The sequence below is a fragment of the Tursiops truncatus genome, chromosome 3, assembly GCF_011762595.2.
Source record: "Tursiops truncatus isolate mTurTru1 chromosome 3, mTurTru1.mat.Y, whole genome shotgun sequence".
NCBI classification, from domain to species: domain Eukaryota; kingdom Metazoa; phylum Chordata; class Mammalia; order Artiodactyla; family Delphinidae; genus Tursiops; species Tursiops truncatus.
This window is the reverse complement of record NC_047036.1, coordinates 67,500,675-67,524,602: the sequence shown is the minus strand read 5'-3', so window position 1 is coordinate 67,524,602 and position 23,928 is coordinate 67,500,675.

Here is a 23,928-nt window from a genome sequence, read left to right as displayed (position 1 = left end):
GGACTCTCAACCACTGCGCCACCAGGGAAGCCCACCAAGCTGTTTTGATTTCAGTAGCTTTGTAGTGTTGTCTGATGTCTGGAAGGTTATGCCTCCAGCTTTGTTCTTTTACCTCAGGATTGCTTTGGCAATTCTGGATCTTTTATGGTTCCATATAAATTTTAAGATTATTTCTCCTAGTTCTGTGTAAAATGTCGTGGGTAATTTGGTAGAGATCACATTAAATCTGTAGCTTGCTTTATATAGTATGGCCATTTTAACAAAGTATTAATTTTTCCTATCTAAGAGTGTATGCTCTCTTTGCATTTCTTTGAATCATCTTCAATTTCCTTGTTATCAATGTTTTCTAGTTCTCCTTGGTCAGGTTTATTCCTAAATATTCTTTTTTTTTTATGTGATTTTGAAATGGATTTTTTTTTAAGTTTCCCTTTCTGATATTTCATTGTTAGTGTAAAAAGTACAGTTGATTTCTGTATGTTAATCTTGTATCCTGTACCTGGCTGGGTAGTGTCCTAGGTTGTAGGGTTTTTTTCCTTTCTTCACTTTTAATATATCATGACACTCCCTTCTGGCCTGCAAATTTTCTGCAGAAAAATCAGCTGATATCCTTATTGGGGGTTCCCTTGTATATTTATCTTTATTTTTCTCTTGCTGCCTTTAAAAATATTTCTTTGCATCTTTAAATTTTGCCATTTTAATTATGTTGTGTCTTGGTGTGGGTCTTTTGGGCTTATCTTGTTTGGGACTTTCTGTGCTTCCTGTACTTGGATATCTGTTTCCTTACTCAAGTTTGCAAAGTTTTCAGCCAAAATTTCAAGATATATATTTTCCATGTCCTTTTCTCCTTCTGGGACCCCTATAATGTGAATTTTGGTATGCTTACTGGTCCAGAAGTCCTTTAAGCTTTTCTCATTTTTTAAAATTTGTTTTCTTTTCCCTGTTATGATTGTTATTTATCCTCTAGATTACTTATGAATTCTTCTATATCACCTAGTCTGCTATTAATTTTTCCTAGTGAGTTTTTTATTTCAGTTGCCATAATCTTCATTTATGGTTCTTTTTTATATTTTCTAGTTCTTTGGTATAATTCTTACTGTGTTCACCTATTGTTTTCCCTAATCCAGTTAGCATTCTTATTACTAATGCTTTGAACTCTTTATCTGGTAAATTGTTTAATTCTGCTACAGTATTTTTTTTTTCAGGAGTTTTCTCTTGCTCTTTCAATTGATTACATTTTCCTCTGTCTTCTCATTTTGTTAACTTTCTCTGTCTCTATGAAATTAAGTAAAATAGTTACCTGTTGCAGTCTTGAAGGTGTGTCCTTGTGTGGGAGCATCCCTGTATAGCCTGAGGGTGCCCCATGGCATGGTGGGAGAGCTGTATCTGGCATGAACACATATCACATCTTTCCCCAAATTGTGTTGGCAGCTATCACTGGTAGGAAGTTTGGCTGGAGATTGGGGGACTAGGGCCAGAGCCATATGTGAGCCAGGACTTCCCTTCTGCTCAGTGGCCCTCACTGACCTATTAGGGAGGGTGGGTCAGATTCCATGTTTCTGGAGCAGAAGCCCTGAGTTTGAGTTAGAGCCCTCTCTGTTCCCTTTAAGTGTGTGCTTTGCCCCTTCCCAGAACTGGCACCTTCACCGCGGAGGGGAATAGTGCTGGAGTAAGAGAGGCTGATGTGGGTGCTTGGTGTGGGTCCAGGCATGGGCTGGGTCTGTCTCATCTGTAGTCAGAGACCTGGACTGCTTCTGACGTGCTGTCTGTGTAAGCGCCAGTAATGGCTACCCCATCCGGCTCAGACACTGCTCTAGGTTTGAGCTACCTTAGTGCCTCACAGCCAAGTTCTCACTTCAGCCATGGCATCCCTCACCCCATTGTGGAGCTGGGTCATGAAGCAAGCATGGCTGGAACAGGAGCTCAGTTCAGACTGGAGTACACTCCAGGGCAGTTGTGGGAAACTGGCTAATGACCCTCACAGTTTCAATCCACTCTCTGCCCTGTTTTGGGAGTAAGCAAGCTTGTGCGTGCTCCTCATGAGTGGAGTCTGGGATCCCACAGCCTTCCTGTTAGTCCCACCAGCCTTTCAGCCAGCCAAGGGGACTCATCTTTACAGTTTTTGGACCTCAGGGCTGGGCGCTCAATATGTGATTTGAACCACTCACTCTCCAAGGAGGATCCCAGCTTGTGTAATTCCCCTCTGCTGAGTCCTCTCCCAGGGGCCCAGGTCCCGACCTCGTTACTTGTCTTACCTTCCTAACTGATTCTTTGTGGATCTTTCTTACAGCCTTGGTTGTACAGGAGTCCTTCTGTCAGTCTCTAGTTAGTTTTCAGTGAGAATTATTGCACATGTAGATGTATTTTTGATGTGTTTGTGTGGGAAGGTGAGTTCCACATCCTCTTACTCTGCCATCTTGATCTCTCTCCCTGGGAGTTTGCCACATTAACTTTTAACATAGTGTTACACACATGTACATACACACAAAGTATTACAAGTGACATTATATTAAGATAATGCAAATGATTATGTTAATATTGATGTGATCCAAAATTATCAGCATAACAAAAACCCCCCACATAATGTAAGTAAAATAGCTGAAATATAAATGTGTTTTAAAAATGTAAGTATGAGTCCATAATGTATTTTCTCTTTTAAAAAAAAAAAATAATAGTCATTCCTAGTTGTTTCCAGTGAAAAGGCCTAGAAACAATGACTAAATCCTTCACAGTGTACAGTTGTAGTATCAGATATAATCAGTAACTAAAAGGAAAACAGGGCTCTTTGAGGGGGTGTGATTAATCCCACATTTGGAACAGGAGTTTTATGAGACTGGAATACCTTGTCATGTAGAAAGTTCCAGATAACAAAGACTATTAGGATCATGTCAGAATGGCCTAAATTTTAACTTGAAAGTTCTCTTATTAGCCAAATATAGGATGCTTGAGCATCAATAGAAATAAGTTCAGTGATTAGAAGTATATCAAATATGTCAAAATTCATTAATTGTTCCTCCTTGTAAGGTACTGTGGAAGATGGAATAAGGTAACAGTCTCACTTGCATGGAGCTAAAGAAAAATAAACTGGAATTCAAGACCCCCCGGTCAAAAAGTTTTGAGAATTTAACATCTTATTATTATGAAAACTAGTAAATAACAAGACACTCATTTTTTTTAACATCTTTATTGTAGTATAACTGCTTTACAATGGTGTGTTAGTTTCTGCTTTATAACAAAGCGAATCAGTTATACATATACATATGTTCCCATATCTCTTCCCTCTTGTGTCTCCCTCCCTCCCACCCTCTCTATCTCACCCCTCTAGGTGGTCACAAAGCACCAAGCTGATCTCCCTGTGCTATGCAGCTGCTTCCCACTGGCTATCTATTTTACGGTTGGTAGTGTATATATGTCCATGGCACTCTCTCACTTTGTCAAAGCTTGCGCTTCCCCTTCCCCATACCCTCAAGTCCATTATCTGGTAGGTCTGTGTCTTTATTCCCATCTTGCCCCTAGGATCTTCATGACCATTTTTTTTTTATATTCCATATATCTATGTGTTAGCATATGGTATTTGTTTTTCTCTTTCTGACTTACTTCACGCTGTATGACAGACTCTAGGTCCATCCACCTCACTACAAATAACTCAATTTTGTTTCTTTTTATGGCTGAGTAATACTCCATTGTATACATGTGCCACATCTTCTTTATCCATTCATCTGTTGGTGACACTTCAATTGCTTCCATGTCCTGGCTATTGTAAGTAGAGCTGCAATGAACATTTTGCTACATGACTCTTTTTGAATTATGGTTTTCTCAGGGTATATGCCCAGTAGTGGGATTGCTGGGTCATATGGTACTTCTATTTTTAGTATTTTAAGGAACCTCCATACGGTTCTCCATAGTGGCTGTATCAATTCACATTCCCACCAACAGTGCAAGAGGGTTCCCTTTTCTCCACACTCTCTCCAGCATTTATTGTTTGTAGATTTTTTGATGATGGCCATTCTGACCAGTGTGAGATGATATCTCATTGTAGTTTTGACTTGCATTTCTCTAATGATTAGTGATGTTGAGCATTCTTTCATGTGTTTGTTGGCAATCTGTATATCTTCTTTGGAGAAATGTCTATTTAGGTCTTCTGCCCATTTTTGGATTGGGTTGTTTTCTTTTTTGATATTGAGCTGCATGAGCTGCTTGTAAATTTTGGAGATTAATCCTTTGTCACTAGCTTCATTTGCAAATATTTTCTCCCATTCTGAGGGTTGTCTTCTTGTCTTATTTATGGTTTCCTTTATTGTGCAAAAGCTGTTAAGTTTCATTAGGTCCCATTTGTTTATTTTTGTTTTTATTTTCATTTCTCTAGGAGGTGGGTCAAAAAGGATCTTGTTGTGATGTATGTCATAGAGTGTTCTGCCTATGTTTTCCTCTAAGAGTTTGATAGTGTCTGGCCTTACATTTAGGTCTTTAATCCATTTTGAGTTTATTTTTGTGTATGGTGTTAGGGAGTGTTCTAATTTCATTCTTTTACATGTACCTGTCCAGTTTTCCCAGCACCACTTATTGAAGAGGCTGTCTTTTCTGCACTGTATATTCTTGGCCTCCTTTATCAAAGATAAGGTGATCATATGTGCATGGGTTTATCTCTGGGCTTTCTATCCTGTTCCATTGATCTATATTTCTGTTTTTGTGCCAGTACCATACTGTCTTGATTACTGTAGCTTTGTAGTATAGTCTGAAGTCAGGGAGCCTGATTCCTCCATGTCCATTTTTCTTTCTCAAGACTGCTTTGGCTATTCAGAGTCTTTTGTGTTTCCCTAAAAGTCGTGAAATTTTTTGTTCTAGTTCTGTGAAAAATGCCAGTGGTAGTTTGATAGGGATTGCATTGAATCTGTAGATTGCTTTGGGAAGTGTAGTCATTTTCACAATGTTGATTCTTCCAAAGATACTCATTTTTAACCTCCAGTTCCTACATGAACAGTACCTCATGAAAACCAAATAATTGATGACAGGAAGTTTAAGTTTCTCTAAAGAAATGTTCCCACTAAAAATGAAGTATTAATGATTCTGAATATTACTCTTATGCCAACGTCTAATAGAATAATGAATCTAGGCAATGATTATCAAAGTCCATTAATATCATAAAAAGGGAGATATGTAGATGTTATGTGCCACCTTGTGGAAATACATGACTCTACGCATGAAATATTCTTGCCAAAATGGAACCTGAGCAATATCAAGATGCTGGTTGATCTGAAATAGCCAATAAACAGATGAAACATTTCTCATTCTTAATAGTCACAGAAGAATTTAATTAAAATCCAAATGAGATAATAGTACAGACATCAAGGTTTTGTAAAAGTAAAAAGGTTGATAATGTCATAATACCATCTTTTGGCAACAATGAGAATTAATTGGAATTCTCAGTATACTGCCGATAGGAATAAAAATTGGTATAACCCACTTTGGAAAATGTTTGGAGATATCTACTAAAGTTGAAAATGCAAGTAGTCTATGAACTGTCACTTTCACTGATATGAACGCAGTCAATGTAAATATGGAAATATTTGGACCAAACTTTATATTCATGTATTTTCTTAGTGGGAGTATTATACTAGCCAAATCCTGGAAACAACTAAAAGGTCTATAAATATTAGAATAATAGATAAACAGATAAATTACAATATAAATTTTCAGTGTAATTGTGTTTAGAAAAGTGACTGAACAAACTACTCATGTGCACAACAATACACTTAAAACTCATGAGCCTGATATTGAGTGATATAAACCAGACACAAAACAGCATGTATTGTAGGATGCCATGAAGATAAATTTAAAATTCAAATACAGGGACTACATATTCATGGCATTAGAAGTTAGGGGATGAGAAGAGATGTCACTGAGAGAGCTATGAGGGGGTTTCTAGGATGTGGTAATGTGTTTGTTGATCAGAATGGTGGTTTCATAGATGAGTCCAATTTGCAAAAAGTAATCAATCTGTACTCTTCTGATTTGCATAATTTTCTGAACTAATTTTATATTACAATAACAAAATTTATTTTAAAAACTACTTTAAATTAGTCCTTGTCTTGTGGAATTCTAAAGATAGTTTCTGAGATTGCAAATCTTGGGAATGCCAGGCCAAAATATGAAATAAGAAACAAGAATTAAACCTAAATTCAATTATTATTTTGATTATTTTGATTCTCTTTCAAATAAATCAACCAGTTAGTTAAAAGCTAAGAAATTTTCAGTTTTAATGTATGGTAAGTGTATTATAGTATGCATTAATAAATGAGTTCTTAGGGTTTAGAGATTTATATTGAAATATTTATGGATGAAATTATATAACACATGGAATTGGTTTCAAAATAGTACAGTATGTGTGGACAAAGAGGTGAGGGGAAAGCTATGTAGTTATAGATGAAATAGGTTTGTCCATAAGTTGATAATTTTTGAAGCTGTGGGTGCATTATACAAATAATGATACATTAAAAATATAATTAACGGCTTCCCTGGTGGCGCAGTCGTTAAGAATCCACCTGCCAATGCATGGGACATGTGTTCGAGCACTGATCCTGAAAGATCCCACATGCCACAGAGCAACTAAGCCTGTGCGCCAGAACTACTGAGCTCTTGTGCCATAACTACTGAAGCCCGTGTGCCTAGAGCCCGTGCTCCGCAACAAAAGAAGCCACCCCAACGTGAAGCCTGCACTCTACGACGAAGAGTAGCCCCCACTCGCTGCAACTAGAGAAAGCCCATGCACAGCAATGAAGACCCAATGCAGCCAAAAATAAATAAATAAAATAAATAAATTAAAAAAAATATATAATTAAGTACAATTATGATTTTCAATTGAAAACTTTAAAAAACCTATAAATTTTAAAATATAATGGTAAAAACATTAAATAAAATCAATAAAAGTAGCATTATAAAGTGTGATTACAGTTTTAATAAGTAATATAAATAATTTTTTGTTTTAAACAGAGACTATTTAGAGGTATTGATTTGGTTTTTCTGAATGTACCTGTAATTTTCAGGAAAATAGAGACTTCCAAACAACTTATTTTTAGATTATATACAATAATTTTAACTTCAGATGTTCAAAAAGATTGAGGACTTTGGACACTAAGAATGTACTGTAGCTTTAGGACAAATTAGTCACTTGAAGCAGGCTTTTTAATTTGTATTAACTCTTTTTACATACATAACCTTGTACATATCCTTTTACCTTAACTGAGAAATATCAGCATTTTAAAGAGTAACATTTTTGTGAGGGTTCTGATTTAATGTTACTGAAAGCTCAGTAGTTCCACTGATCATGCATTGAAGTAAAGTAGAAAGATATCGGTAACCTTTCAATAACAGCTTCATGGAAGGATATGACGACAGCTGTAGGTTATTTTCTTACATAAAAAAGCTTCCTTATTTAATTTGAATTCATAAGGGATTATCAGCAAAATTTCAATAAAACATTAAATTTCAAACTATTTGGAGTAACATATTTTACCAGTATTTTATAACTTCTTGCTGCATTTTGCCACCAAAGTTCTTGAGGCTTTCTTCAAGTCTTTGTAAAGTAACCTAAAATCCTTTATGTTAAGATTAACACATTTATAATCATTCTATTAAATTGTTTAACAAGTGAAGCAAGGCTATAAAACTTGCTTCAGAAGATGGAAGATTGTCAGAAAATAGTTATGTGGCATTTAACAACCACATTTTCTAGTCATCAACTTCTTATTTGATAGAGTCCATGGCACAGTTTTAAATTTCCCATCAGTTCAAATACTACTTAAAAGCAGAAGGGGGAAAAAGCCACTGTTGCAAATAAGTGTATTCTCTTTTCCATTTTGAATGATTCTCTGAAAGATATCAGGCAATGATAGAACCATTTCAAGTTAAAATTGGGTATATATGTGAATTATTCAAGCATTTGTTTTTGAGTCAGTTAATTTTAGATCCAATATACTTTTTCTTTTTTCTTAAAAGCACCTTCATCCTCTGTGTTATCTAAAGTTAAATAAGGTAAGCCTGTATATTCAGTACATGGAGAGATCCTCTTGCAAGAAAGGAAAAACCATCTGCCTTATTATAAACATTTGAGTGGTTAATGCTATATTGCTATTACAATGAGACTCAAATGTAAACCTTAAAAATCATACAAATTCAGTTATCTTTCATTTAACACTTCAGAGGGGACCAGAAACGAGCAGTGTATCTTTGCTTCTTGGTCATTTGCAACCCCGGTACCCTAAAATTGTTCTGCCTACCCTAACAGGAAGAAAGGGGTTCAATACCATGGAGAGAAACTCTAAAAGTATTAAGTACAAGGCATGAAATCAGTAGACATCGCTTCTGCTCACATTTCATTCATAAATATATAGTCATAGCTGACTGCAAGGGAGGCTGAGAAATGCAGTCCAGCTGGGTAGCATTGTGGCCTGTTATATTTCTATTATTATGATTAAAGAGAAGAATGAAGTTTTTGGAGAGCTCCACTAAAATTAATAACTAGAAGTAAAGGTTGGTGTATTAGATTAAGAGAAATGGAGAAGTAGGAGAAAGTAGAGAGCCAAAGGAACAGTCACCTATGAGGATATCTTTTTACACAGGGTTTTGTTTAGTTCCTGATATTAACTAAATGAATGACCTTGATTAAGTCACTTTTTGCATCCTGTTTTTTTGTATTTTTAAGGTAAGCAGCTTGTGTTACCCAGCATTTCTCAAAATTCAGTAATCAAAATGTAAAAAAAGTGTGTGTGTGTGTTTGTGAGAGAGAGAGAGAGAGAGAGAGAGAGTATGCACAAGAGTGCAAATCTGGGAGCCTAGAGATTCTAATAGATTTAGTTATGTGAGTGGGATAATCTGAGAATATATGTTTTAACAATCTCCTTAAATCCTTCCAATGCATTTAAACCATAAGTGATACTTGGAGAAACTCTAAATTTAATGGTCTCTAAAATACCATTCAGCTCCAAAATTTTGAATCCAGATATTCATGAAACTGAGAAGTATGATATGTGAAACACACAGAGAGATTTTGGAAGTCTTGAAGACTATAGGAGCAAGCATATTGGAGTTGGGCAAATATTATACTGATATCTGAAAATAGAGAAAGGTAGTTTCCAGAAATGATGACAAAGTATAAAGGATAAATAGTTAAATTTGTCCTTGGTAAAATTGTAAACTTCTCTTTATCAAAAGGCACACCCAAAAATAAAAGATGTACTGATATATAACTAACATTTAACATATAGCCAACACATATAGTCAACAAAGGATTGATGTTCTAGATCAGTGGATCAGTAGATAGAGAGATGATAGGTAGATAGATGGCCATAATTTAATAAGAGAAAAGATGTATAGTCAAATTAATAAATGGGCAAAAATCTAATACTAGCCCCTTAAGAGGAAATCCTTTATGATCAGTAGTCAATAAATAATCTCAAATTAATGGAAGCCACTTCCTTTGATACCAGTGTGCTGCCTCTTTTCATTCTCTTTGACTTCCAAATGGCCAATATACCTATGAAAAGGGACTCAGCATTATCAAAAATCAAGGAAATGCAAAATAAAGTAAATAAGTTACAATTATACATCCATCAGATTGGCAAAGATTTAAATATTTGACAACACCAAATGTTGGGAAGGACATAAACCAATGAAACACATATACAGTGCTGTTGGGAGTATGATATAATATTTGAAAAGCAGCTTGGTTTTTCCAAATGCAGAAAAGGTAAAGTTTTGTATTATGTATGACTTAGTTATATGCTCTAGAGAAATACTTGCACATTTACACTGAGGGACAAGTACAAAATATTCGTAAAAATGTTGCTTTAAATAGGTAAAATTTGGAAGCTTTGCAAAAGTCTGTAACACATTCTATTCCTACCAAAGACATTAATAAACACATAACAACCATCCTTATCCTTATCAATATAATTTTGACTGGCACAGAACTAAAAAGGGAAAGGATAATTGAAAGTTGAGAAAATTGATTTCGTATATGATTTAAATGATTTGAAATCATGAAAAACATTATTGATTAAAAAGAATAGAAATGTTAAGTACCACATTTAGATGCAAAGCCTGTTACATAGTCAAAGCATGGTCTTGATTTATGCATACCTTCTATGAAAAAGGCCTAAAGGTTTTGGTGGATCACAAGTGTAATACAAGCCAACAATGTACTATGATGTCAAATCAGACCAGACCAATAACATTTCAGACTTTATTAATACATGCAAAAATTCTCAAATCAAGGAGAATAACTATCCCATTTTTCTCTCCACTGGCTAGTATGTATTTGGAATAGGGGCTTCAGTTTAAAGGGCATATTTAATGTTAGATTAACCTAGAGGTTGTGGACTCTGGAAATGTCTGAAAGAAAAGAAGATATTTCAGCTAAGGTTAGACACCCAAATTTTTTCAGAGGCTAGATAAGTACATCTGCTTTCTTGCAATAGACCAGATAAGTAAGATAACTATGTGAAGTGTCTGAACTTAAAACTTTCATGCTCTGTCTCAAGAAAGCAGATCTTTTTTCGTCAGTAACAGAGACTGAACAATTACAATATGTTACCTAAAAAAATGAGTTTATTTCACCACTGGAAGCGTTCAAACAAGCATGATATGATCAGCTCTGATACAGCACTGGAGAAAAGGTTGATTGAATTTTGTATAAATTATTTTGTATAAATTATCTTTGCCATGTAAAAGTCTATTTAATTTTCCAAAACAGTTTTATAAAACACATTTTTAGGTATAATGTCAGCTTTTTAAAAAGTGTATGATTATGGTTGTGTTCAAAAGGAATGGTATTTTTGAAAAGAATTTTATTTTCCAGTGTTGATTAGCATTATCATTCCTGTATCAGATAGGTTAAAGAATGGATGTAGTTAGGCTCTTAAATTGGTTCCAAGCTTCCAGACAAAATATCTACATATACTTATATTCATTTCCTGTCAATATTATGGACTATAAGAATGTAATTTGTTCTGCCTGCATTTAAGTGGGAAATACAGAGCTACTCATCTAAATTTTGATTTTAGATTTCAGTTGCTGTTTTGCCTGTGGTTAAGACAATTGCAAAGGTTTTATCCCAAGTGATTCAAATTTTATTCTACTGATAATAGTGCCTAAATGCTCTTAAATTTGATTTTAGTGGAATCTTTAGATGCTTTTCTTTCCAACCGAATATAATTGTGATTTAATGTTGTTGAATTGAAGTTTAGGATTACATTCTTAAGGGTGTTTTGGTCATTTCATTTTTACATTTTGAAGTTCTGATTTCAGTTTGTGTAAGGGTTATTTTCCTAATGGAGATACAAACTTTATGTCATTTGTAGACAGAAACAATTTTGTGAGAGAAAACTAGCACAGCACATAATCACATAGACTTTTTCAACCCTCAACCCTTATTTCCTATGTATTTTCTTAAAATTTATAATAATATTTAATAGAAAATAACTCAGCACTTACCAATTACCAGGCATGCATCTAAGGAGTCTACATGTTATTACATCAGTTAAACCTTCCAAAAAATTATGAAAAAACACTTTGTTCTATTCTAGGACTTTATTTCACCAAGCTTTGTTTCTTAAACCTTGCTTATAGATCCAGGTTTGTTTGTTTATTTATTTTGGTGACAAAAGCCAATGTCAAATTTCAGGTTTCTGGTGAAGTTGGACAATGTTATAATGCCGTAAAAGCTTCTCAAAATATGGCCTGTGGAAGCGTAGAAGGATAGAAAGATTGCATTTACCATTGTTAAAGTGCTCCTACTGCTGCCTGATTCATTCTGTGGGGCTACACTCCCTTGGAGAGTCCCATGGCCAAGGAAGGGGCATTCAGGCACATTGCAGCTTTATTATTAAGCAAGTGAGGCTCTCTTTGCTACTGCAGTGCCTTGGATATTCTAGGCACACCTATGTAAACATGCTCGAAATGGATTGCCCTTCATTATAAGATAGTTTTATGCCCTGAAAAGAAAATGAATAAATTCAGGACTGCAGAGGTGAGTAGAAGGCAGGAAAGCATGAAGACATAGAGATTTTAGGGCCTGAATAATGCACAAGAATACAACTGCAAGTAAATTAATTTACACATTTGTCAAGATAAGAGTGAAAGGTCAGCATGCAATCCTAATTTTTCTGTAAAACAAAAAGTTAGGTAAATTCTAAGAAAGAATTCTCACTTAAGGCAGTTTTCTCTCAGTTGTTTTTAGGTAATCTTGCTGCCTGTTAAGCAGAGATTTACAGGTGATCTGTGAAGGAGAGTTTGTACTGCCACACGTTAACAGAAGATGGAGAGTAAAAACATAGTCAGAGTCTTAACTTCTTGAATTTATGATATTGAAACTCTTTTAATGTCATTTTAAATTCACTTAATTTAATCTCCCTGTTAATTTAAAAGAACATGGAACCCACTAGTTTTATGCTTATACTTTATTTTTCCCTCTGTGACCCTCTATTTTAATTCATTTCATGGTGGTTTTAGGCAGGCAAAACTAGGCTCATCACACCGCACCTCAATGATCTTACCAATCACAGTGTCATTAGCTAATCTAGGGATGCCTTATCTTCCTTTATTTCACTTGTGCCCTCTCTTCTTTAAATGCATAATGAATGCAAAATAAAGGTCTTTTCAAGTTTGTTGGTATTCTTCCACTTTTAGTCATATTGTGAATGACCTATGCCTGCTTCCTAGTGGTAAGGATTGGATCTGGGGAGGGGACTGGTAGAGGAAGGGGTAAATCATCTGGTCCTTAATTGCTTCTCCCTGTTCCAAGTGAGAAGATAGCTCTATGTGACTTACAGTTAGTCTCCAAGGAGACTTGCCTTGCTAAGAAATGAGTGGCTTCTTTGGAATCCTGGCCATTTATAAGCAGTATCCTAAGTGTTTTTAGTCATCCTCTGAGGACATAAAACTCTCTGGAATTTGTTCCTTGTAGAATCCTGATTGCTGCAAGGTCATATCTACTTGAGAATTAATCTGACATAATTAGTTATTTCATGTTCTAACTAAGTTCCTTAAAATGTAAGTTACAAAAGTGGCCATACTTCTTTTCAATCTAAGAGAAGTCTAGCCCTTCAATAAGCAATATCTATCTATTAGAATTGTAATAATATTCACAATTCTTATAGATTGTGTACTGAGACAAAGTCAAGACATTTACATGTATTTTCTTATTGATTCTTCACAGTGAAGGTGTTATTTTTTTATTTTACAGAATAGGAAAATGGCATGCAGAATTTTGGGCTCTCAGAGATTTTCTTATGTAATCCCTAGACAACAGGCAATCTATTGTACTAATAAACCCAAGACTACCTTATTACTTGCTTCAACAATGAGAGGCTACCCCTGAGTTAAACTGTGTTTGTGCTACCTTATTCCTCATAGGAAACAGTTTCTGATATTCTGGAGTTTTGTCTATAGTGCTTTACACACACAGTATTTAAATCTGATGATGAAAAATATAGAAATGATTTAACATAGGTTACAGATAGAGCCTCTTAATTATGCTGATTCATTTCTCTACTTGACCCATCCCTGTAACTTACACACAGGTAAATGGACTCATCTGCAAAAGTAATCAGGTCATAAGCTTATTTAAGGAAGAACATAATTAATTCCAAATGAATAACAGTTAAACGTGATAACACTGCATTTTTTCTTTTACATTGTTTGTATTTTTGAACATTTTAAACAGTTTACCCTTGTTAGCATATTTTGAATTGTTCACTTCTGGTAATATGCTACAGATTCAAAAAAAGTATGCTTCTAGAAATTTGAAGTCATGAGGGTATATTCAACTTACTGAATATAATCAGGACTCAAAATGAATCTAATGTACAGTAACAGGCTATGGTATGGCTAAATGTGGGCAGTAAAATACTAAGTGAAAATGTAAATTTGAAAGATTACATTCAATACGATATACATTTTGCAAATTGGAATAATAATTTTAATACATATATGGTTCAGGAGATACATGAATATTAAAAAGAGGGCAGAGTAATAATATACGCTGGGTTTAGGTCTGTTACTTTAAGAGAAGAAAGACAAGGGTATGAGATGGGGGCAGACCACATAGAAAGGTTTTTGTGGTCTTAGATTCTCTTTTTGTTAGTGGGTTCCTGTGTCCTTATTATATGATAATACTTATAAATATGATTATGTACAAGTTTATACTTATATAAAATAAAAAAAAGAGGGCTTTATATGGAACAATGATCAGAGTGTACCATGAGGCAAAAATTATGGTTAACCTAATTATTTGTCCCTGACATTTTAACAATAAAACCTACATAAATGTAGACATGAGATTATATTCTAGCTCAGCCATTTGCTAACTGGGTCTTCTTGGGCAAGCTACTTAATGACTCTAATTTACTTCATCCATAAATATTTGTGTTGAATAATAATACTTATGTCTCTAGGTAAGGATTAAATGATGCAATTATCTTACTTCCTGGTTAGAGTAACAGAGGTTATTTTATTTTCCTTTTAAAGAATTTAATTTTCTCAATTTTGAACTAAAATTACCTAAGAAATATATATTGCTAAAATTTTAAAGTGTTAAAAATTCTCTCATAGTTTTATCTACTGTATTTCTGTGAATTGTTCTTATAGTAGATTCTCTGCATAGACGTATAATATAAGGGGGAGTATAAAAATAATTTATGAAATAAATAATAGATGAAAAATCATAATTAGATAGAAATCTGACACTGTAGTAAGAAGCTAAAAGAAATCACTTGCCATTCTTTGGTGAAGCTCAGTCTTTTAAAAAAAATCTTTATGCTACCCCCATGACTAATTAGCTCACTTGCTTTTACTCCCAAATATGCCTACTTTTCCTTGGAAAATGTTCATATTCTGGAAATGTCCTTTTTATTAAATATCTTTTGAAGGTTTCTAAGGGAAAGTCACTGGCCCTGGTTACTCGAGTTTGTTTGTAGCAAAGATTAAAAGCACAGTCCCTGACCTTGAGGGTGTACTATGGAGAGGAAACTTTGGAGAGGAAATCTATATGTCAAATATATAATACCTAAGTATGATAGAATTTATTGCCCAACTGGCTCAAGCATTTTTCTAATTGTTTTACAGAGAATATCACATTTAATGTTTTTGAAGCCTATGAAATAGCTATGATTATTTTCACCCCCATGTTACAGATGGTGTAATTAAGGCACAGAAAGTTCAGACCATTTTCCCAAGGTCACACACTTTGACAGTAGTTGGGATTTTAACCCAGCTGCTAATTCCAACCCTTTTATCTTTAGTACTATTCTATATAGTTTTTCCTGTTTCTCCAGTGATACACACTATAATGTGATACATGGAAAATGATAAATGAGTACCTATGACAGAGCTTTAAAATTTCATTGAATAGAGATGACACTCCTATTGACTGGCTAAGATATGGCTGTACTGAGAAGGTTTAATTTGAAGCAAAATTAGAATATAGATAAGGTGCCAGAGCAGTAATAATTCTATGAAATTACCCAGAAGAGAGTAGTGCTGAAGTGACCAGCTACCATTTGTTTGTTTATTTATTCTTTCAGTAAAGCATTAGTGAATGTTTACCATGTGTAAATCAGTATATGGTACTAGAGATGCAAAAATTTTAAGACTGCTAGTTCTATTAAATTATTATGTATTAGGGAAAAAAAGCAGAATGAAGCACTAACCACACAAATTACACATCTAACGAGTGTCAGAGGCTGTCCAATCTCAAATAGACACTGTGGGTTATAAAAAAGAAGGTTAGGGTGATGAGGAAGACATTAGTAAGATATTGCTAGTGTTCAACCCTCATCTGCTTTTTTTCCTTGGCCCAAGAGTGGCAATCTTCCCAGTACCTTTGTAGTTAGATGGGGTAATAAGATTAATTCTATCTTATGGACTATAATGAGAGTGATGCATATAACGTCTGCTCCAAAGCATGGAAGAACAGATGTGAACCCTCTGTGTTGCTTCTCTTCTGGCCACAGAGCAAAAAGTAAGGTTGAGATAGTAGAGGCTGTAAAACCAAAGAAAACTTGATAGCAGTTGGAGGGAAGTCACCCGGGAGAGTTATCCAAATATATCATCAACATTACATGAGGATAAGCTTACTATTTATTTATTTATTTATTTTATATTTTGGCCACGTCGTGCAGCTTGCAGGATCTTAGGGTCTTAGTTTTCCGACCAGGGATTGAACCCGGGCCACGGCAGTGAAATCACTGAGTTCTAACTACTGGACCACCAGGGAACTCCCCTACTATTTTCAGTCACTGAGATTTGGGGGTTGTCTTTTATCACAGCATAGTTTAGTCAAACCAGACTAATGTAAATGATTGCCCTTGTCTTTTGGAAAATTATTCCTGGGTGGAGGTAATGTGTTATAAAAAAAGACAGTTGAACTGATCACAAAGAACTAAAGGTCTTAGTCTTCATAATGATTTGTATATCATTAAGAAAATCTTTTTGGCTCAAGTGATCATTTCTAAAATTAGAAAACTTTATCACATAGTTCTCTTTCAGCTCTAATAGTGCATGACTATATAAAATAAAGTCTTTGAAAATTTTACAATGGTAGGTGTATGAAAAATGTTTTTGAGAGAATGGGCATGACCTTTTCAAGATAGTGAAGGATGTAAAATAGAATGATCTGACTTTGATAGCTATGTGCTTTGACAAAAGGAGGCAAATTATTTAATCTTGTATGTAGTGTGCCCCTACTCCTTTGTTCAAAGGCAACATTAATATTTAGTTTGAAATACAAATAATTTTTTTTAAAGCTGTGAGATTTTTTTCTCTAACGTAAGTCAAATGTACAAAATTACTTGCTATTCAAGGTATTTGGTTATAGCTTACATTCACTTTTTAAACATATGCATAATAGCTTATGATCTTTTAGACAAGCCTTTTTATAACATGTTTTGTAATTTACTTTATAATTTAAGATAAATAGCTATATTCATTAAATTGTGTTACATTATGAATAAAATTTTATAGATGATACTGAGTCACCAAAGTATTTTACATACTTGAATTCTACAATGTTCTGTTCAATAACAGCCATTATCTATTTCACAAGTATAATTAATGCAGTGAGTGTCAAATAAAATATTTTTTTAATAAATGAATTAGACAAGTTCTCTTCCCCTCTTGGGAAAAGAGAAGGCTCACATTTTTCTAGTTAGAGGAAAAGACACAATATTCTATCTTCCCTTTTCTCTGTTTCAAAAACGTACGAGTGTAATGGTCATAGAGGTGCAGAATTGCAGGGTGACTGGGTTGGGCCAAAGAAAGTGGACACAAAAAGGAAAAATCTTCAGGACTATACTCTCTTTTCATCTGCTGGCAGCAATCACAACAAAGCTCCATCTCCATTTACTCTTCTTCTGCATAAAATGTCTGCAGTTCACATCTGTAAAGAAATAAATATAGTACATTTATCGGAAGATTTCTGTATTGTAAGATGTAACAGAAAGTGTAGTTAGGTATTTCCATATGTAGCATTGAAACAATTTAGCTTCTTTTCAGAGACACCAAGTTTAGCCAGAAATTTTCCTATCAAGTCTATAAATGAGTCCCTGCTCTTTGTAATATTTTTTTCCGAAGGCTTAAAATAGGAAAGGAAATATTTTGTTCATTACCTAGAGATGTCAGCAAATATTATTTCCAAGTCACTTATTTTTTTTTTTACATTTTACCATAAATGACAAATAGTAAGACTGCATTCCTGTGTTCTCACTATGAAATCTTTAAAGTTCAGATTTAAGGATTTTCCCTCTAGTTCTTATAGGTGAAAAAGAGCTATAAATGATGAGAAATCCTCCTTCTGTGTCTCTCTTCTGGTATCTGTCTTCATTCATCTGAAGCTGAATCACTGCATATAATGATGTGATGGTGGTGGTGTGCGTGTGTGTGTGTGTATGATGTGTATATGTACTGGAGGTGGGGCTGCACCAATACAGCTTAATCACTTTTCTGTGTTGTTTTAAGAAAGCTAGACAAGGAAAAAATCTGTATCTCCACCCAGTTTATATTCCCAAACAGGTATACGCCCTAGAGAAGACAGCAATCATAACACCTGTCACTCTACCTAGTCTCAGAGAGCTGACTGCAAGCCTTTCATAAAACTAACTTAATAACAGATTAACACATGTTATACCAGTCTAACCAATAAGTGTTGTTTAGGTTGCAGGTCAATTTAAGCCATAGAGTGTCTCCTCTCCTCTCTTGATTTAGAAAGCTTATATATGAGATACCCTGATAAGTAGAATTTGAATAGCTTACTGCTGTTGCCCTAAAATATATGGATTTGTCAGTATAATAGCTTGAGGGACATACCTAAAGTGGTACATTACTTAAATAAATAAAGGCCTGATGTGAAAGCCAAAGGCTTCACTGTGTTCAGCAAGTTTAAAGATTATTGTTAAGCATCTGCATGGGCAGCGGTGTTTGTAACTTTGCCATAGTTTCTGAGGAAGTTGTAAGGAAAATTAATGAAACCATGTGTGAGAACTAATGCTTTATTAAATGTCAGCTGTTTTATTTTGTTAGCATTTTCCTTGTAGTATTTAGGTTCAATTTCTGTATTTGAGGAATATAAAAATGATGTAAAATTTTATACCATCATGATGGATTTCAAATGTTAAAATATTCTGTTACCCCACCTTATCAAAGTTTAATTTAGATTTAGATATATCAAATCTAAAGAAGAAAATTGATACTGCGTTTTTTTTCCTCCAAGTTGGCAACATTTTCAATATAACCAAAATTTGTGTTTGGGATTACTATAAAGCTTCAAGAAAATTAGCAGAAATGCTGACTTCCAAATATTTTATAAATTGATTTAATTATAGCCTAATTCTCTTGTCTATGAATTGGTGGGCACTTCTGTATCTTATTGAGATGAATATCTGTTGCAAGCAGAGAATTAATGAGGGTTGGGGAAAGGGAATGTGGGCTTAAGTTGACTCAGTGTCTCTGTATCTTTCCTGTATAAATCCAAAGTTGAAGTGGTCCGTGTACTACATGTATGAGATAGAGGGAAGTCAAAGACTTTATATTATTATAGTCTCCAGGCCAGATAAGTATTAAAATTTTTTTCCTGTTATCATAAATTAGCTTATTTTTAAAGAAAGCAACATGTTGCTTTTTTTGCCTTCTTTTCCTCCCTTGCCTTCTAAGTGTACTAAATTTCCAGTAAAGAGTGGCCAAATGCTATTGCCACATGGATCCATTGCCTTGTCTCCAAAGCTCTGTAGTAGGAATGATGTATTTGGCCCCTCTGGCTAAAAGAACACCTTTAGGCCTGATATTGATGGACACAAGAGAAAACTGCCAGGACTCAAGAGGGAGATGCACAAAGTACTTAAACTGTTCAGAGAAGATTGCCAGAAGGTAGTTAAAGGTAGAAAAGCAGGGATTTAAAACATTGGTTTCAAAATATTTAGCTTTGTAGAGTGGAAACATTCCTTCTTTCAGTCTTTTTTCTTACAGGATTTAGAACAGTACAGACCTCCTAAGAACTAGAGAACATTAATTGGTAAAATTTGGTTTGTAATTTCAAATAGCTATTGATTCAGTCCTACAGTCCGAAATAAGTTTCAAATTTAGAGAAATAGGTGATGAACATATTCAGAATACTGTTACATAAATTGACTTTTAACATGTGCGCACTTTCACAAATATCCTATTTTGAGAAAAGAAATTTACACATATTATGGTTTCCACCCTCCCCCTTCTAGGCAAAAGTTACGGTCTAGTTTATGCCAAGGGCTAATCAGACTTCTCAATGCTGGGAATTAATATATTTGGTGATGACCAAGAACTTCCCAGATGATATAAAGAACCCTCATAAAAAGATATCTATCACTGCTTTATCCAAAGGACATGAATATTTTTTCTTCATTAGTGCATGTTGTGTTTTTATTTAATATGCTGAGTCTTTTCTCCACATGCATAACTGAGTGCAATTGCAAATGAGAGTTAAACATTGAAGTGGCCCAAAAGGAGTTTAGGCTTACTTCAGTGGTGTATAGACAATTTAAGAAACACATATTTAATCTATTATTATATGTAAATGAAAAAGTAGACTTCAAAGTCAATGTAGGGGCTTCCCTGGTGGTGCAGTGGTTGAGAGTCCGCCTGCTGATGCAGGGCACATGGGTTCGTGCCCCAGTCCAGGAGGATCCCACATGCCGGCTGGACCGGTGAGCCATGGCCGCTGAGCCTGCACGTCCAGAGCCTGTGCTCCACAACGGGAGAGGCCACAACAGTGAGAGGCCCGCGTACCACAAAAAAAAAAAAAAAAAATCAATGTAACCTCTTGGTGGAACTTGCTGATTCTAAGGAAATAGAATTATGTGTAAAATACACATACATTTAAAGTTTTCTAAAGTTTTTGGTCTTTTTTCTATTAGTTATCTATTTTATATATATTAGTATATATATGTCAATCCCAATCTCCCAATTCATCCCACCAACACCCCCCCACCCAGCGTTCCCCCTTGGTGTCCATACATTTGTTCTCTACATCTGTGTCTCTATTTCTGCCTTGCAAACCTGTTCATTTGTGCAGTTCTTCTATATTCCACATATATGTGTTAATATGCAATGTTTGTTTTTCTCTTTATGACTTACTTCACTCTGTATGACAGTCTCTACATCCATCCACATCTCTACAAATGACCCAATTTCGTTCCTTTTTATGGCTGACTAATATTCCATTGTATATATGTACCACAACTTCTTTATCCCTTCGTCTATCAGTGGGCATTTAGGTTGCTTCCATGACCTAGCTATTGTAAATAGTGCTGCAGTGAACATTGGGGTGCATGTGTCTTTTTGAATGATAGTTTTCTCTGGATATATGCCCAGTAGTGGGATTGCTGGGTCATAGGGTAATTTTATTTTTAGTTGTTTTAAGAAACCTCCATACTGTTCTCCATAGTGGCTGTATCAATTTACGTTCCCACCAACAGTGAAAAGAGTTCACTTTTCTCCACACCCTCTCCAGCATTTATTTGTACATTTTCTGATGATGCCCATTCTAACCGGTGTGAGGTAATACCTCATTGTAATTTTGATTTGCATTTCTCTAATAATTAGTGATGTTGAGCAGCTTTTCATGTGCCTCTTAGCCATCTGTATGTCTTCTTTGGAGAAAAGTCTATTTAGGTCTTCTGCCCATTTTTGGATTGGGTTGTATATTTTTTGTTTAATATTGAGCTTCATGAGCTATTTCTGTATTTTGGAGATTAATCCTTTGTCCGTTGGCTCATTTGAAAATATTTTCTCCCATTCTGAGGATTGTTTTTTGGTCTCATTCATAGTTTCCTTTGCTGTGCAAAATCTTTTAAGTTTCATTGGTCCCATTTGTTTATTTCTGTTTTTATTTCCATTATTCTAGGAGGTGGGTCAAAAAAGATCTTGCTGTGATTTATGTCAAAGAGTGTTCTTCCTGTTTTCCTCTAAGAGTTTGATAGTGTCCAGTCATACATTTAGGTCTTTAATCCATTTTGAGTTTATTTGTTTTGTATGGTGTTAGGGAGTGTTCTAATATCATTCTTCTACATGTAGCTGTCCAGTTTTCCCAGCACCACTTATTGAAGAGGCTGTCTTTTCTCCACTGTATATTCTTGCCTTCTTTGTCATAGATTAGTTGACAGTAGGTGCATGGGTTTATCTCTGGGCTTTCTCTCCTGTTCCATTGATCTATATTTCTGTTTTTGTGCCAGTACCATATTGTCTTGGTTACTGTAGCTTTATAATATGGCCAGAAGTCAGGGACTCTGATTCCTCCAGCTCCGTTTTTTTTTTCCCCTCAAGATTGCTTTGGCTATTCAGGGTCTTTTGTGTCACCATACAAATTTTAAGATTTTTTGTTCTAGCTCTGTGAAAAATGCCATTGGTAGTTTGATAGGGATTGCGTTGAATCTGTAAATTGCCTTGGGTAGTATAGTCATTTTCACAATATTGATTCTTCCAATCCAAGAACATGGTACATCTCTCCATCTGATTGTGTCATCTTTGATTTCTTTTATCAGTCTTATTTTCTGAGTACAGGTCTTTTACCTCCTTAGGTAGGTTTATATTCCTAGGCATTTTATTCTTTTTGTTGCGATGGTGAATGGGATTGTTTCCTTAATTTCTCTTTCAGATCTTTCATTGTTAGTGTATAGGAAGGCAGGAGATTTCTGTGCATTAATTTTGTATCCTGCAGCTTTACCAAATTCATTGATTAGCTCTAGTAGTTTTCTGGTGGCATCTTTAGGATTCTCTATGTATAGTATCATGTCATCTGCAAACAGTGACAGATTTACCTCTTCTTTACCAATTTGTATTCTTTTATTTCTTTTTCTTCTCTGATTGTCATGGCTAGGACTTCCAAAACTATGTTGAATAAGAGTGGCAAGAGTAGACAGCCTTGTTCTTGATCTTAGAGGAAATTTCAGTTTTTCACCATTGGGAATGATGTTTGCTGTGGGTTTGTCATATATGGCCTTTATTATGTTGAGGTAGATTCCCTTTATGCCCACTTTCTGGAGATTTTTTATCATAAATGGGTGTTGAATTTTGTCAAAAGCTTTTTCTGCATCTATTGAGATGATCATATGGTTTTTATTCTTCAATTTGTTAATATGGTGTATCACATTGATTGATTTGCATACATTGAAGATTCCTTTCATCCCTGGGATAAATCCCACTTAATCATGGTGTATGATATTTTTAATGTGTTATTAGATTCTGTTTGCTAGTATTTTGTTGAGGATTTTTGCATCTATATTCATCAGTGATATTGGTCTGTAGTTTTCTTCTGGTAGTATTTTTGTCTGGTTTTGGTATCAGGGTGATGGTGGCCTTGTAGAGTGAGTTTGGGAGTGTTCCTTCCTCCACCAATTATTGGAAGAGATTGAGAAGGATGGGTGTTAGGTCTTCTCTAAATGTTTGATAGAATTCTCCTGTGAAAACATCTGGTCCTGGACTTTGGTTTGTTGGAAGATCTTTAATCACAGTTTCAATTTCATTATTTGTGATTGGTATGTTCATAGTTTTTATATCTTCCTGGTTCAGTCTTGGAAGGTTATTATACCTTTCTAAGAATTTGTCCATTTCTTCCAGGTTGTACATTTTGTTGTCATAGAGTTGCTTGTAGTAGTCTCTTAGGATGCTTTGTATTTTGGTGGTGTCCGTTGTAACTTCTCCTTTTTCATTTCTAATTTTATTGATTTGAGTCTTCTCCCTCTGTTTCTTTATGACTCTGGCTAAAGCTTTATCAGTTTTGTTTATCTTCTCAAAGAACCAGCTTTTGGTTATATTGATCTTTGTTATTGTTTTCTTTGTTTCTATCATGTATTTCTGATCTGATCTTTATGATTTCTTTCCTCTACTAACTTTGGGTTTTGTGTGTTCTTCTTTCTCTAATTACTTTAGGTATAAAGTTAGGTTGTTTATTTGAGATTTCTCTTGTTTCTTGAGGTAAGATTGTATTACTATAAACTTCCCTCTTATAACTGCTTTTGCTGCATCCCATAGGTTTTGGATCATTGTGTTTTTGTTGTCATTTGTCTGTAGGTATTTTTTAATTTCCTCTTTGATTTCTTCAGTGAGCTCTTGGTTATTTAGTAGCATATTGTTTAACTTCCATGTGTTTGTGTTTTTTACATTTTTTTTCCTGTAATTGATTTCTGATCTCATAGTGTTGTGGTCAGAAAGGATGCTTGATATGAGTTCAATTTTCTTAAAGTTACCAAGGCTTGATTTGTGACCCAAGATGTGATCTGTCCTGGAGAATGTTCTGTGTGCACTTGAGAAGGAAATGTAATCTGCTATTTTCAGATGGAATGTCCTATAAATATCAATTAGATCTATTTGGTAGGGGCTTCCCTGGTGGCACAGTGGTTGAGAGTCCACCTG